We start from the raw sequence: 15,518 nt of genomic DNA on the forward strand, positions 1-15,518 counted from the left end.
CAAAATTGTCAAAATTGTCAAAATTGTCAAAATTGTCAAAATTGTCAAAAGTGTCAAAATTGTCAAAATTGTCAAAGTTGTCAAAGTTGTCAAAATTGTCAAAATTTTCAAAATTTTCAAAATTGTCAAAATTGTCAAAATTGTCAAAATTGTCAAAATTGTCAAAATTGTCAAAATTGTCAAAATTGTCAAAATTGTCAATATTGTCAATATTGTCAAAATTGTCAAAATTGTCAAAATTGTCAAAATTGTCAAAATTGTCGGAATTGTCAAAATTGTTATATTTCAAACCTTTTTATCCAAAACCAGGATTAAATTTCACAACTTCAGGAAATCTTTGCGGAAAACCTCCTTCAACATCGCCAGCTAGCACATACCTATATCCAACTCCACATATCAGGGATGTGCTTCTGCCACAAAGACTGGAGATTGCAGCCCTTGAAGCAAAATTGGGACGTGTTTCAAGAGGCCTCTTTCTCAAATGCAAACACCGACGAACCGGGTAGTTTCGTCAATCCATGAGAGGGAGGGTGGCCAGCCGGCTTGATTGTTGTTCAGCTCAGCTCAGCACTGATCTAGGCCTGTGTATGGAGGTGGTACTTTTGAATGGAATTTTTTTCTTCATTCATCCGAATGTAAATATATGCAAAAGAAATACCCTCACTCTTTCTCGCTTTTTTCCTAGCATACGCAGGACCTTTCCTTTCGGTTGGAAAATTTTGCATTTGGGGGTGACCAGGCAAAACCGGGTAGAAATTCATGCCGGCTTGTTTAGCACGAACTTCCGCCACTTGAACAGAACCACACCAGAACGAGAGCTCAGCAGCTGACAAGGGTACAAGTGTTTGGTGGTTCTTCTTTCTTCGGCTAGCGGACTCCACCAATTGGGTGAGACTTTTCTTTTCTTGGAGAGTCAAAAAATAAAAAAAAAAATAAAACGGATGACCTTTTATTCTCAACAATTTTTGCACTTGGGTCCTTCAAAATACAAAAAAAAATCGTTGGGAAAAAACCCCTTAATGAGGGTTTAAAGCTTCAGACGGGTGAATGTTTTAAGGATTTTTTCTTTCTTAATCCAAGCCGAAGTACCATCCAAGCTTCAAAGTGAACATCTGAGGAAAAATCAATAGAATCTGTGTTCGTTTTTTTTTTTGTTCACAACCCACACCCGCAAGTATCCTTTAAATCTGCGGGGTAGGGATGAAAGCCACTCAAGTGTGACACCTTGAGTGGAGGCACACTTGTCGCGCGCCCAGCTCATTGAAGAAACCTTCTGCTAGGCCCGGGTTTGTTGTTGTTCATTAAGAAACCCCACGAGCAGGTGTAAGAAGCAACCGGAAGAGAGGAAAACACGGTGGGGAACTGCGGAAGGTTGAATTCCTTTTGGCATCAGAAGCTGGTGATTTGAGGCGACCTACATTCCGGCAGCTGTGGCCGGTTGACAGCTCAAAAAGCTAGCTGACTTCAAGCTAGAGAGTGCGTTATTCGTGTCTGTCAGCAGGTGGCGGTCGGCAATTCAGAAATATGTGACACCTGTCACACGTCTTCTTGGTTGATGAGTTGTGGTGTGTTTGTGTGTGTTTCTTCATCATCTGCTCTTACTGAAGATAGCCCCGAGCGAGGGTAGGAATCAATGAATGGAATGTTCTCGCCCTCCCTTTCCTCCACTGGTGGTGGTATGAGCTAGAGAAATGCCTGAATGATTGGCTGCGTACAAAAAGGCGATTACTTTCGTCTGGGCTGTTGCGTGCCTTCTAGTCAAGAAACTCAAACGAGTCAAATGGAAAGCATTTTCAGATTTCTTAAAGATGTGATCAACTGAAGAAAATGTCTTTTCAAACCCTTTAAAAGTTAAGACAAGGTTTAAAAAGCAGAACACAAATGCCAATCGTTATGTTGACTTGTTTCTGGCGCAGAATATTTAAAAAAAACATGTTGATGTGACCATTTATACTAATGACAACAGCTGAGAGAAGCATTTAAAAAAACTGAAAGTGGATCTGTTTAAAAAAAATCATTTCAGATGAATTACAAGGTTAATGTACAAACTTCATTTTCTAGATAAATAATTGGTGCCAAAGAAAGAGAATAACATAAATTTGGATTGATTTTTTGAAAGAAAAAAAATATTTGTTGAATAATGAAGAAGAGATGGAATATAAACCCTTTTTAAATCTTTTTAACGACAACAACTTGACAAAAATTTACAAAATTTATTTTGTGAAAAGTAAAAAAAAATCAGTTTTTATGGAACAGCTGGAACAACAATTATAGAAAAATATGACTCAATGTCTGAATGTTTTTCAAAACTATTATACAAAATGGTAGAAGTGTGGTTCAAAAATTAAAACAAAAAAAGTTTTGAAAATTGAGATTTTTTCCCCTTTGGTTAAGAAATTTTTGAATATTCTGTCAAGTTTTTTTCTCAACGAAAAAATTGTTCGTGGTTGTAAAAAAAACTAAACTTCTATGAAATATTCAGCGAAATATAAATTTGCTTTTAGAGGGCCATCACGTGTCCGGGCCGGAAAAATCAGAGAAATTTTCTATAAAAATCTGGAAAAATCTGGGAATTTAATATCAATATTATTTACTGAAAATCCGATCAAAATCCGGACAAATTTTGATATTTTTCAGTGGTACTTTTTTCGTTTCGCTCAAGGTACGTATGATTCAAAAATGAAACCAAACAATTTATTTCTCCCCTTTGTTTATGGGTGGAGTAGGGTCTAACGGGTAAAAAGACACCATTTTCACAAATTGCTTTTTAGAGCTATCGTTCAAACGAATGTATTAAAGTTTTTTGCATTATACAAAGCATTGTTAAAAGAACATTGAGTAATTTTTTCGTATAAAAATATTGAAAAATAAGCCGGTTACGGAGCACTTTCGAGGATGCCTTTTAGAAAACAGGATTTGCGGTGGACACTGTATCTCAGCACAGAATCATCTGAAGTCAAAAAATCAGAGAAAAATATAATTAATAGATGTTTTTCTGCACCCCAACGATTTTAATGAACTTAAAAAAAATTATAAAATTTTTGTGGCTGTTTAAAGTAAAAACTACGATTTTTAGGAAAAAATCCGCCATTTTTTATCGGTAAAATCTCCCCAAAGTAAAAAAAAAAGAAAATCGTTGGGGTTTGGTATTTTATATGTAGAAAATTTGTTCCAAATTTGAAAAGAATCGGTGAAGTAGTTTTCAAATGACGACGTCCACGAACTTTAAAAATGTGCTTTCGAGAAAAACGCGTTTGAAGTTTCTGCGCCGAATTCTTGCAGTATTAGATAAGAGGAGATGAAGGCCTATAATTTCTACAGTTTTGCTTCAATTGACTTGAAAATTTGACACAACATTCTTGAAATGTTTTACAATAAGAAAATAAAAAAATAACAAAAATCGATTTATTTAAAGTGTTAGACTCTACTCCCCCCTTACGGAAATTTGGAAAAAACTTTCTATTTTTTTTCTCTACGTAAAAATTGTTCGTAGTTATCAAAAACACTAAACAGCTGTGAAATATTCAGCGGAAAAATAATTTTTAGAGGGATAAGTAAAGATTGCCAAAAAAATTTTACCATGTATCCGAGCCGCAAAAATTTTTGAAATTTCATATAAAATCCTGACAAAATCCGGGCATTTGATTTCATTATTGTTTACTTAAAATCCTATCAGTATCCGAAAAAAAATTTGATTATTTTAAATCGTATTTCAAGAAGCAAAATACACTTTCGTACAGTACAGTGGTACTTTTTTCTATTTGTTCAATGAACGAAATTTTTTGAGCAAGTTTTTAAAAATAATCTTGAAAGATTTTTCGGAAGCCTCAAACACGATTTAAAATGTGCTGAAGAGTTCTTTTTAAATTTGTTTGCTCGTTTTTTTTGAGTAATTTGCAAAAATCAAGAAAAAAAACTTCAATAATTTTTTTAACAAACACATCAGCAGATTTCTAAACAAATTTAAGGTCTCCAAAAAACATTTTAAGTTTGTTTTTTTAAAGCCTACTCAAAAAATTTTGTACAGTAAAACAAAAAAAAGTATCACTTTTTGTTTCGCTTTTTTAAATATGATTTATTGAAAACATCAAAATATTCTTCTACATGTTGATGGATCTGCGACTGATGAATGTAGTCTAATTTAGGATGTTTCGGCTTCTCCGTCAGTTGAAATATTATTAAAAACAGCACATTTACTCAATGTCCAACGTTTCGTCCATGATCTTGACACACAAAACACAAAATTATTCATCCGATTATAATAAATTATAGATTTTCCCTGATGATGGCCTAGATCATGGCCGAAACGTTGGACATTGAGTAAATGTGCTGTTTTTAATAATATTTCAACTGACTGAGAAGCCGAAACGTCCTCAATTATTCTTCTACAGTTTCTTCTAAATTGTTCTTCATATCAAGCATAATTTTGCTTTTTTATGATGATGCAAATAACAATGAGGACCAGAAACGAGTAAAAATGTGCAAAAAAGCTATAGCAACAGTTATGTTTTTCATAGAAAAATCATGATTATTTCTATAATTAAATTTGTTCAAGTGAATAATGAAGCTTCTTCGTACTATTTCTTAACCTTCCAAAGCCGTTCGCTAAATATCCGTTTCGAGCAAATTTGAGTTGTGGTTTGATTTCGTTCTCCTGGCTATAAATATTAACCGATTTTGATGATACTATATTCATTGTGTAGGTAATTTATTCTAATTCCTCAACATATAAAAACAAAGTCGATATGTTTTTCCAGATTATCATAAACTGGTTCAAAAAGAAAAAAGTCCGAAAAATCAATTTTATTTTTAAAATACTCATAACTTTTGACAGCTTTGATGTATTTAAGTGTTTCATTGATGTTTGAAATTGACAAGAATCCATCTATCCGACAATGTTTAGATATGTTGGGGTCCAATGAAAGTTTTGACCGCTATCTAAGATCTTCCGGTAGAAAAAAATCTTACTTTAAAAAAATGACTTTCAGTTTTGACTTTGCATAGCTGTATTTCATTTCCCAATGAACAGATTTTCAAAACAATAATTTTAGTTTTTTTCGTTGATTTGATCATCATTTTCATAGAACATACTTGGTCTATTAAAATTTACAGTTCTTCAGTATATTGGAATGATGTAAAGATGTTTGAAATGAGCGCTTCGGGTCATATTGACCCGAACAGCTTTGGAGGGTTAAGAAAGCCTTTATTTTCAGGAGTTTTCTTGTGATTCGAAGGTTTCAAAGAGAATTTGAAAAGATTTTCCCCTAGCACCAAGGAATTTGATATTTGAGCTATGATTTTTAATCAAACTGCATAATTCCTTCTTTATAATGTAATGAAATGATGAAGAAAAATTCTCGAATAATTTTGTACAGAAGAAAAAAACAAGTCAAAATTAATAAACATTTATATTTTTTCACAGTAAACCACAGTTTTTTAAGTTTCAGGTCGTAGATGGCAGCACTATCTCGAAGTTAACGCCAATTTAATTCTTTATATTGATTATTCAGCTTCATTCAGGCCTATATTCATAATTTCGAGGAAGTTTTCGAACAGTTTTGCCTGAGTTCACACTGAAGAAAGCATTTCTGGATTTAAAAAAAACTCACCAGCACAGAGATATATGTACATTAGACCGCTGCAAGCTTTGTATGGAAATTTAAAATTCTTAAATTTTTACACCTCCCATAACTTTTTTTGGTTGTTTTGCTGCCAGAAATAGAAATGAATATTTTGGAAGCGATCCATCTAGTCCTGAATAAGCGCAACGAGTTTAACTTTTATGAGGAAATTTGAATAAGAAAACGAAATTTTTCATTCAAAAATCGCCAGAGATTTTCCGAAAGTTCCAAAAAATATAACTTTGAATGAAAAATGTTTCTTGATTCTTGCAGCACATTACATATGAGTAAAGCACAAGTCTTACGTGTACCCCAAAAAAGATATTCGATGTTATAAAAAAAAATTGTTATCAAAATTATTTCTTTTTTATTTTCGAGTTTTTGACTGGTTATTTGAAAGCTGTGGAACCGTATGATAAAAATAAAAAATCTTAAAAAATTGCTTTGCATAGCTAGGAAATTTATTGATTTTTATAAGTTTTGCAAAAACAGAAATTATTAAATGCTCTTGCAAGCAAAGTCTGTAGTTTTTAAATACTTTTCAATGGATTCCGATTTTTTATTTTAAAATTGTTTTAAGCTTTTTCATGAAATGTTTAGCTGTTTGTCATGCAAGCAAAAAATTAAACTTAACAATAGGCAAAACCAAAAATTGAAGACTAACTCTATTTCAAGCTTATTTGAATGTTCTGGATAATTTTATGTGCAAAAATTCCTTCTTCCATACAAATTTCCATACAAAATTGAAACGCGTTGCGCTAACTCAGGAATCAACCAAATCATTTCAAATTTTACACTGATGCTTGGTGACCCAAAAGGCAACAAAAAGTCATTTTTTGTAGCGGTCAAATGTACATACCATCGTCGAAGTTTCTGCTCATCTCCACCTGCGAAGCAATTGCAAATTAATTTTACTTTAAAAACAATGTGGACGAAATCCAAGAAAAATCTGTATAATCAAAAAACTCTTAGCAAAATTTCGTCACAGATTATTTTTTTTTAATTTTGTCAAAAAATAATGTTTTTTTTTTTGACAATTTTGCTTATATAGTGAGCATTTCAGACTACCCTTTCTAAATATTATTCTAAGCAAAACTCGAAAAAAACTTAAAATTCTGAAATTATTTGCTATGTTATTGGAACCTGAATAGGGTCTTCAAGTAAATTTGAGTAAACATGGGACTGGAAATAATAAATTTTAAATAAATGCAAAAGTTTTGCAAGCCCTTTGAACTTTAAAAAAATAGGAGAAAATTTTCATTATTCTACCTATTCCGTACTACAAATCTTCATGCAAAAACTGATAAATACTGGTATTTTTGAGAAAAAAAAATTATAAAAAATCCAAGAAAAAGGTTTTTCCAGGCACCATAAAAGCTGAAACATTTTTTTTTAAATGTGGAGGAAATATTTCATATTAAAAACGTAACGTTTGGGCTTCATTCGTTGGGAACTCCTTTTTTACAATAAATAAGAAGGAGTAACGAAATGTTTGTTTAAGGGTAGGCATTCCAAATTTGCTGGATTTATTCGGATATGTCCTGGTTTTGAAGTAAGTGAACAAGTGAATCAAACTATGGTATGGCTCAAATAGATTCCTTAAGTTCGGTTCAATTTTTGAGATATTTTACCTCATTTATTTTTTTACTTTGTCATAAAAACATTCAGTCTTTGACTCGTTTGTATATTAGTCAATTTTTTTTTCTCAGAAGTTTGATAAACCATTTGAACGCTGCTGACTTGTTTCGATTAAAAAAAATAAAATTCAAGGTGTTTTCCTCACATTATTTTTCATTTTCTTTTCTTAAAATTGCTGTTTTTTGCTTTGATTTGCCTGGAGTTTGTGTTATTAAATTCGATATTGAAAGCCCAGGTTTTGCCAAGCTAAAAACAAATTGCTCAGGTCGCAATAATGTGGGATCATCTGCGGCGGTGGAGGAGATCTACCGCAAACTGAAACGCGAAGCAGGAAGGATTGGGTTGATGATTAATACGTCCAAGATGAAGTACATGCTGGCCTGCGGATCCGAGACCGACCGAACCCGCTTGTCCAGTAATAACAAGGTCACGATCGACGGCGACGAGCTGGAGATAGTCGAAGACTTTGTCTATCTCGGCTCACTGGTGACCGCAGACAATGACACCAGCCGTGAGATCCGGAGGCGAATTATCAGCGGAAGTCGTGCCTACTATGGACTCCACAAGCAACTGCGGTCGAGAAGACTTTGCCCTCGCACGAAGTGTAACCTGTATATGACGCTTATTAGACCGGTTGTTCTCTACGGGCACGAGACATGGATATTGCTCGAGGAGGACCTGCGTACACTCGGGGTATTCGAGCGACGAGTGTTAAGAACCATCTTTGGCGGCGTACAGGAGAACGGAGTGTGGAGGCGAAGGATGAACCACGAGCTCGCGCGACTCTACGGCGAACCCAGTATCCAGAAGGTGGTGAAAGCTGGCCGGATACGCTGGGCGGGACATGTTGCGAGAATGCCGGACGACTGTCCTGCAAAACAGGTGTTCGCTACGAATCCGGTAGGAACAAGACGAGCGGGGGCGCAACGAGCGAGGTGGTTAGACCAAGTGGAGCGTGATCTGGCGAACGTGGGGTGCCCGAGAAATTGGAGAACGGTTGCCATGGACCGAGTGAATTTTAGGAATTATGTTCGTCAAGTTATGTCGTGAGACGGAATACTATGTAAATAAATAATAAAATAAATAATGTGGGAATTCTTCTTGCAATGCTTACATTAGGGTGATCTTGTCAGATTGCTCGGTTTGCCCGTATTTGTTCTGATATTTGGCACAAAAATTAAGAAATATTCAGTATGGCCAGGTTGCCCAGATTTTGTTGATAAATACCCAATTTTATTTACATTATTTGTTGTTAGATTTTGCAAACTCAACTCAAGCTCTAAATAAATTATAATATTTTTTTTTATTTTTGCGTTGAAAAACGAACTTTTTTACCAAATTTTATCTAAAAACCATGAACAGGACTTTAAATTAAGTCGCAAATACGATTCAAAATCTGCTGATGTGTATTGATGCAAAAAAAAATTTCAAGTGTACTTTTTCTTGATTTTTTTCTGAATGTTTCCGTGGTTTTAACTGAATTTGCTTGAATATTGCCCAAATTTTAGGGATGAAAATTTTGAAGTTCAAAATGCTCGGATGTTGCAAAGTTTCTAAATAAAATTGCACGAATTTGCCCGATCCAGAAACGTTTGGGAAAAATTCAGGCAACTTTTCTCTAGAATAAGGTTGCCAGCTTGTCCGGTTTAATCCGGGTTTGCACGAATATCAAATACAAAATTTGGGAACATTCCTGCAAGGCCCGGTAGCCCGGATTTCATTAAAAAAAAAGCCTGGACTCATTCACTCTATTTGGCAAATCAAACAAACAAACCAAAATTTTGTTGTAATTTCATGTCTACTTATGCCTTCGAAACGAAATTTTTTGAGTAAGCTGTATAAAAACGATCATAATAGATTTTTTGGAAGTACGTTTTAAAACCTGTAAATAAAATTTGACAATTTAAAAAAAAACTTCTTAATTTTTGTTGAGTAACTTCTGAGTTTTGGCAAAATAAGCACGGATTTTGCCAAGTTTTAAGATCAAATTACCCGGGTTTACTCGGTCTGAATACATGCTGAAAAAAATCTTACAACCTTGCTCTAGGAGTCCCCTTCTTGCAAACTTGAGTGAAATTGAAAAAATATGTTAAACTTTTTTCCTCGGGAGGCCCCCTGAACTAGGGAACCCGAACCTGGGCCTTCCTGGGCATTTGTTTTGCTTTAATTTTGGTTTTGTTACCAGTTCTAGCATTATTTTTCAAGACAATCAAATTTTAAAAAAAAAATCCAACTTTTAAGTATTGAAAAACAACTTTATGATCAAAGTTTGCTTCCTTCAGTGTGAACTTCAAATCTCCAGATTGATAATATAATAACAATTAATAACATTTTTGTAGCATTTTTGTGAGTTTAAAAATTTTCTTTTTTAAGAGAGTTCCAAAACAGTTTTTATGATTATTCTGTACTTAAAACAGAACTTAATTTGATGTGGAAAACTTTATTTATGATCCTTTTATAACAACAATTTTTTTATATTTTTGCCTCACTTGACCTGTTGCATGTTGCATGCTAATTCAAAAAAACTAATTAATTTATTGGAAAGCAGAAGGGTACGAAAACCAATTTAAAAAAAATCATTTTCAATTTAAAACTAACTAGAACTTAGTAAATAAGCTCTTGTTGTGGTGATTTCACGATTCAAAAATCAAGAGATTGATTAACCTATTAATGCAAAGGGGTGTTTTGAAAAATAAACTTATTAAATTCCTGAAAAAAATAAAAAAATAAATTTTAGAGGCACCAAAAATTTGGTCATGGTTTTTTACTAAGATATTTTATTGTTTGATTGAGATATCGAAGAAAGTGCTAAAAAAACTAAAATTAAATGTTTGAAAAGTTCATTTTTTTTTAAAATGGGTTTTGAAAAATCTACATTATATCTTGTAATTTGATAATTATTAAAAAAAAACTGAGTCAATCACAAACATCTTTCTGCACCTTTGTTAATAAGGTTCGGAAGAAATTTTCAAAGTTGTATTGAAATAAATCTTTTATAACTTTTATAAAACTCAAAATATGAACTTAAAACTTGTTTATTTTTGTTATTCAAGTTGAAAAGATGTTAAATCAATTATTGCAAAACTCAATTAAAAATATCATGCATCAATAGGTTGAAAAAATTCAGTTTCTGACCAAAATTCATGTATATTGCTGGGGATTTGCACTTTCAATGAATTTCGCTTCAAAATTAACAAATTTTACCGAATTTACGGAACTATATATTGAGATAAAACAATTGGTTTGTTTCTTACGGAGATACTTGATTTAAAAAAAAAGGGATTAAAACTCATTTACAAACCTTTTTTACGACCTTAAAAGTTTCCTGCTTCTTATGTTAAATAAAATGATTTACATATTTCATTTTGCAACTAAATTTTACACCCACATTATACTGAGTGGATTTGTGGTCAATTATGAATGTCTCAAACCCTGGGGTTTTAAAATCTTCGAATTGGTTCAAAACTCATCCGTGATTTCTCACAGAATTTTTAAGTAACGTGCACATGAGTAAATTTGAATTTTTAGGTTTGTATGAGAAAAAAAAATTATTCGTACTGAATATCAATCAATTTTGATTCTACTGCTGCTTTGATTCTTCTGCTAGTTGTGCTTGCTCTTGGTTGATTTTCCAATTTATAAATTCTCGAATGGAAAATTTCCGTTGAACAACTTTGTGGAAGACCTTAACTTTGTATCTTATAAGGCAAAAAAGTTATTAGCTTTTTAATAGGGGTATATTTTCTTGAATTGATTAACAATAAATTCAATTGACATCACTACTAGGTGCCTAGCAAAGTATTGCAAGACTACTTTTCATGCAATGTTTTGCATGAATTTTGAAAAAAAAAAAACTACGGATGAGTTTTGAACCAAATCGAAGCTTCAAGACCCTAGGGTTTGAGAAATTCCAAAATGACCCCAAATCGACTCAGTCTAATCCACATACAATTAAGTGTACTGCGCCTTCAATGTAATCAAACTAAGTTTCAAAACTTATAACACAATTAAAATATTTATTTTGTGTTGGGCTGAGTTAAATATTTTTTTGAAATATGATAATATTATCTTCAATCTTTTGATTATAGAGTTTTATCAGCATTTACAAATTTTACCTTCATACCGGATAGCCCAATTGGAACGGAACTTACCTGAAAAGAGAAAAAGTAATAAATATAAAGTTAGTACAAATATCAAATAACAATTTCTCCAAAGTGGGTGTTCAATAAAGCGAGATTTTCATCCCCGACACGGATAGGTTCCCTGGAAAGCCAGCCTCGATCGTAGGCCGGGAAAACTAATAACCCAAATTGCATCATAGATCTCCCAGCAGGCAGGCTTAGCGAGCCTCGAAAATGCTCAATAGAATAGCACAGCTCGGCACGGCAACTAAGGCGTCACGGTCCATATTTCGCGGCCCGGTGCCTCGCACTTCGCACTTGTCAGCACTTTCATTCATCCCCCCTCACTTTTCCTACTGGGAGCATTATTCCTCCGTCGATTTCCGACACCCATAACATGGATGAAGCCACGCCGCGCGCAATGAATGGTTCCGAACAAGTGAGCGGAAAACCCATCCGCCAATCCAAATTGCAAACGCACGCAACCATAACGCCGGGGATTAAATGCTACTACTATGCTGCTTCAAACCATTCCCCACTTTCCTTTGCCTTTGCTAACATCACTCACAAAGCTCAAGGATCTTATGTCGACGACGACGGCCAGGAGTTTTTCTTCTCCATCTCAAGAGTAAGACATTTCGGGGGGACCTACGGCTTATCTACCATCGGCCACGCTCCATCAAAAAGCGCGATTCTCCGGGTCCTTTCCGGGCTCTTCCTGAATCGTCCGCGTTGTTCCGCGATGAGGTCGTTCATAATAACGACCACCCCCGCACTTCCTCGTCTGTTTGATTCTTTCTTCAAGTCCCACAAGGATAGCTGGCTGTCGAGCTTCAAATCCGATGAAGACATTTCTTCAGGGAGATTTTTGTGTACCTTTCTACTGTTTTTTTTTCATCCTCTTATTTCTTATTCTGTGGAGGTTGACTTCCTTTTTCCAATGTCTCAAGTGCGAGGAAAGAAAAAATCTCGACGGAACGTCAAACTGGAAAGCAAGCAGCTTTGTCTTCCCTGATGATAGGCCGTTGTTCCTGCCATTGAACATTTGTTTTTGCGCGCATGAAATCGCCCCAAGAAGAGTCTTGTACATTGAGCTCAAAACGGTTGAATGTTAAGAGGATGGATTAATGTTTGCCTAGTGAATGTTGAGAAAAAAATTATTTTTTTTCCAAAAAAATAGAAAAAGTTTTAAGATAAGAAATCTAACAAGTTGTTTCTTAAAGATGAGAGGAACAATCTGAATCACCGAAAACATGAAAGCACTAAAATTTGTGAGCAACAACGTCACGGGCAAAAGATCACAGGATGGAAAATCCTTCACCTTCGCCCGCCGCTGACAGTTATGAGAACACCATAACCGTCAGTGGCAGAAAGAGAGATGAGAGAGGTTTTTCGGGATAAGTAGATGGAGGGAAGCAAATTTTAACAAAAACCACAGGGCGGTGAAAAGACCAAAACATTAAAGAGGAAACCCGAGCGTGAAAGCGGATAGAAACAAAATGAATAAGAAAGCTATCGCCCTGAAGACGTTTCAAAAGGGTAGTAAATGTTTGAGTAAAAAATTCCGGTTGACTAAAAGAAATGAGAAATGATTTTTTAAATGAATCAATGAAAGAGTTCCAGTTTTTTTGAAATTCGTATACGCATGTTGATAAATCATGTATAATACATTTTTTAAAAAGGATTTATTGAAAACGGCTTTACAACTTAGTCTCCAGGACATCTACAAGCGTTTTAAATTTCCGACTTTTATTACAATAATAATTTTTTTATTTAATTTTAATATGATTTTTATTATGCGCTTTCAAAAGACGAAGAAGTAAGAAACCTTGAAAATTGTTTTAAAAAACTCATCAGACCTGAGACAATTTAAAAGCAATAACTTAACTTAATCGGTTTATAAAATGTCGTTCAAGCTACACTTTCAAATTCCGAACTCTTTTATAAGACGAATGGTTTTCTGAAAGTGTATCAGTTGCATTAGTAATTTATTTAAAAACCTCATTGGTTATTTAATTTTTCAATAATATGATTTCGTATATTATCGCCATTTTCAAGGCCAATAAGGCTGGAACAAAAATCAAATTCTTCTTTTGTCAACCCTCTCCTTTGATTTTTCCAAAAATCCAGAAGGGGGGAATAAATAAAGTTGAAGGTATTTTATTGGAAAATTTAATATTCATTTCGAGAATTTAAAGACACGAATACCCCTGGGGTGGTAAAATGTCTAAAATCAACCATAATAATAAAAATAATAACTTAGAGAAATCAAAAAATTAAAAGAACGAGGGCCCAATTTGTTCGAATTTATTGAAAATCTGGATTTTTTTATCCCCTCCCCTTATGATTCCTCACCACCAAATGATAAAAGAAGGGTTTGAAATTTGTTCTGGCCTAATGTTGGATTTATAAACGCTAGTTTACTGATCAAATATGTAAACTTATCTTCAGCATGATTTATATAAACTCATACTTCCGTATAGCTGAGATTAAATACATTATTCGTAAGCAACTTCTTAAAAAAAAATCGGAACATGATTTTTTTTATATCTTTTAAATCGATTTTTTCTTGCTTAAGAAAGAAATAAACAGCAGACCCTTATTTTAATATCTCGTCCATATTTCTGGTTAAATTTGAAAGCGCAAGCTTATTCATGACAGGTATTGATAATTCAGATTTATAAAAATATATTCAATTGTTTTACATGATGATGAATTTTTCAATACATTAATCCAAATAAATATAAGTTTTGGATTTTTTGTTTAATTTAGAATGACATAAGAATTATTTCTTTTAAAGTTATTTTATAAAATCAATGAACGGAGCAAAATGTTATGTAAATTTAAACAAAATTTAAAAAGTAGGTTTTGAATAAAAATTCCTACAAAACATCGAGAGACTTTTTTAATTACCATGATTTTATTATTAGTTCTAGAGAACCAACTGCTGTAGAGACTTGTTTCTAATTGTTGTAATTGAGTTTTATTGATTTTGAAAACCGAACGCAATTTTTGGCCTGAATTCAAAGTTGGCCTAAATTAATAACTCGGCAATTGTGAAATGTTTATGAAATATTTGAAACTGTTATTTTGATAATAAAGTGAACATTAGAATTTTTCTTAATTTTTTTTTTAACTCGATAACCTATTTTTTTGAACCTCGATAAGACTTTCAGTTTGGTCTGGTTTCTGATTGTTTTTTAGTAACTTGAATGATACAAACGTAACAAATGATCAAAAAAAAAATACTTCACTGAACTTAAAACCACTTTATGGAACAAAGAGCTATTTTAAAAACTGATCAGCAAAATTATTGATAAAATTCCACAAAAAACATTAAAAGAATGTTTAGAATTGTAATAAAAATCAATTCAAGAAAGTTTGTTAAGAAAGAATATAAAGTTTAATTTCAAAAACTTGAAATTTTTAATAGGGATAATAAAGAACATATGTCGATAACTTTAAACCAGGAAAATATGCTTAAATTCTGTCTTTTTCGGTTATTTCAATCCATCAAAATTGTCATTATTATTCTGCATTTTATATTGCCATCATTTAGAGATGCATTTAAAATTTTAGAAAAAAAAATAATCGGGTCAGAAAACAATAACTTTATCAAATCTCCAAAATAAAACACATGGAGCGCTAGAGAAAAAAAAAGAAATTCATATTTACTAGAAAAACTGCTTAAAAATGAAAAAAAAACAAATCAATTATAAACTCGATAGGCATTGAAAAGGAATAGAAATAAGTTCGATCTTTTTTTTTTTCAAATTTTCAAATTAAATGCTCTACTATTAGACAACAGTGTATAAATTTCAGAAACATAAGAATGATTTTTTAATTGATTAATTATTTAAGCAATTTCTTAAGACTTTCTGAAAGACAATTTTTATAAAAAACACCCAATAAGAAGTCAGTTTGTTTTTCAAGCAGATTTTCTCTAAATTTCGGAAAATTTTCATTTTCCTTTATGGCATTTTAGTCAATCAATGAGAGTTTTTGTGAGCTCGATTTAGTTTTTCAGGTAAGTGGTATTTTATTGAGTCTTTTTAAATATATGTACTTCAAACAAAATTGGAAAACTTCGAAATATTATCATGAGACTTCAAGTTTTTCGATAAAAAAAAATTCGTTA

Source organism: Uranotaenia lowii, chromosome 3 (assembly GCF_029784155.1).
Source record: "Uranotaenia lowii strain MFRU-FL chromosome 3, ASM2978415v1, whole genome shotgun sequence".
NCBI classification, from domain to species: Eukaryota; Metazoa; Arthropoda; class Insecta; order Diptera; family Culicidae; genus Uranotaenia; species Uranotaenia lowii.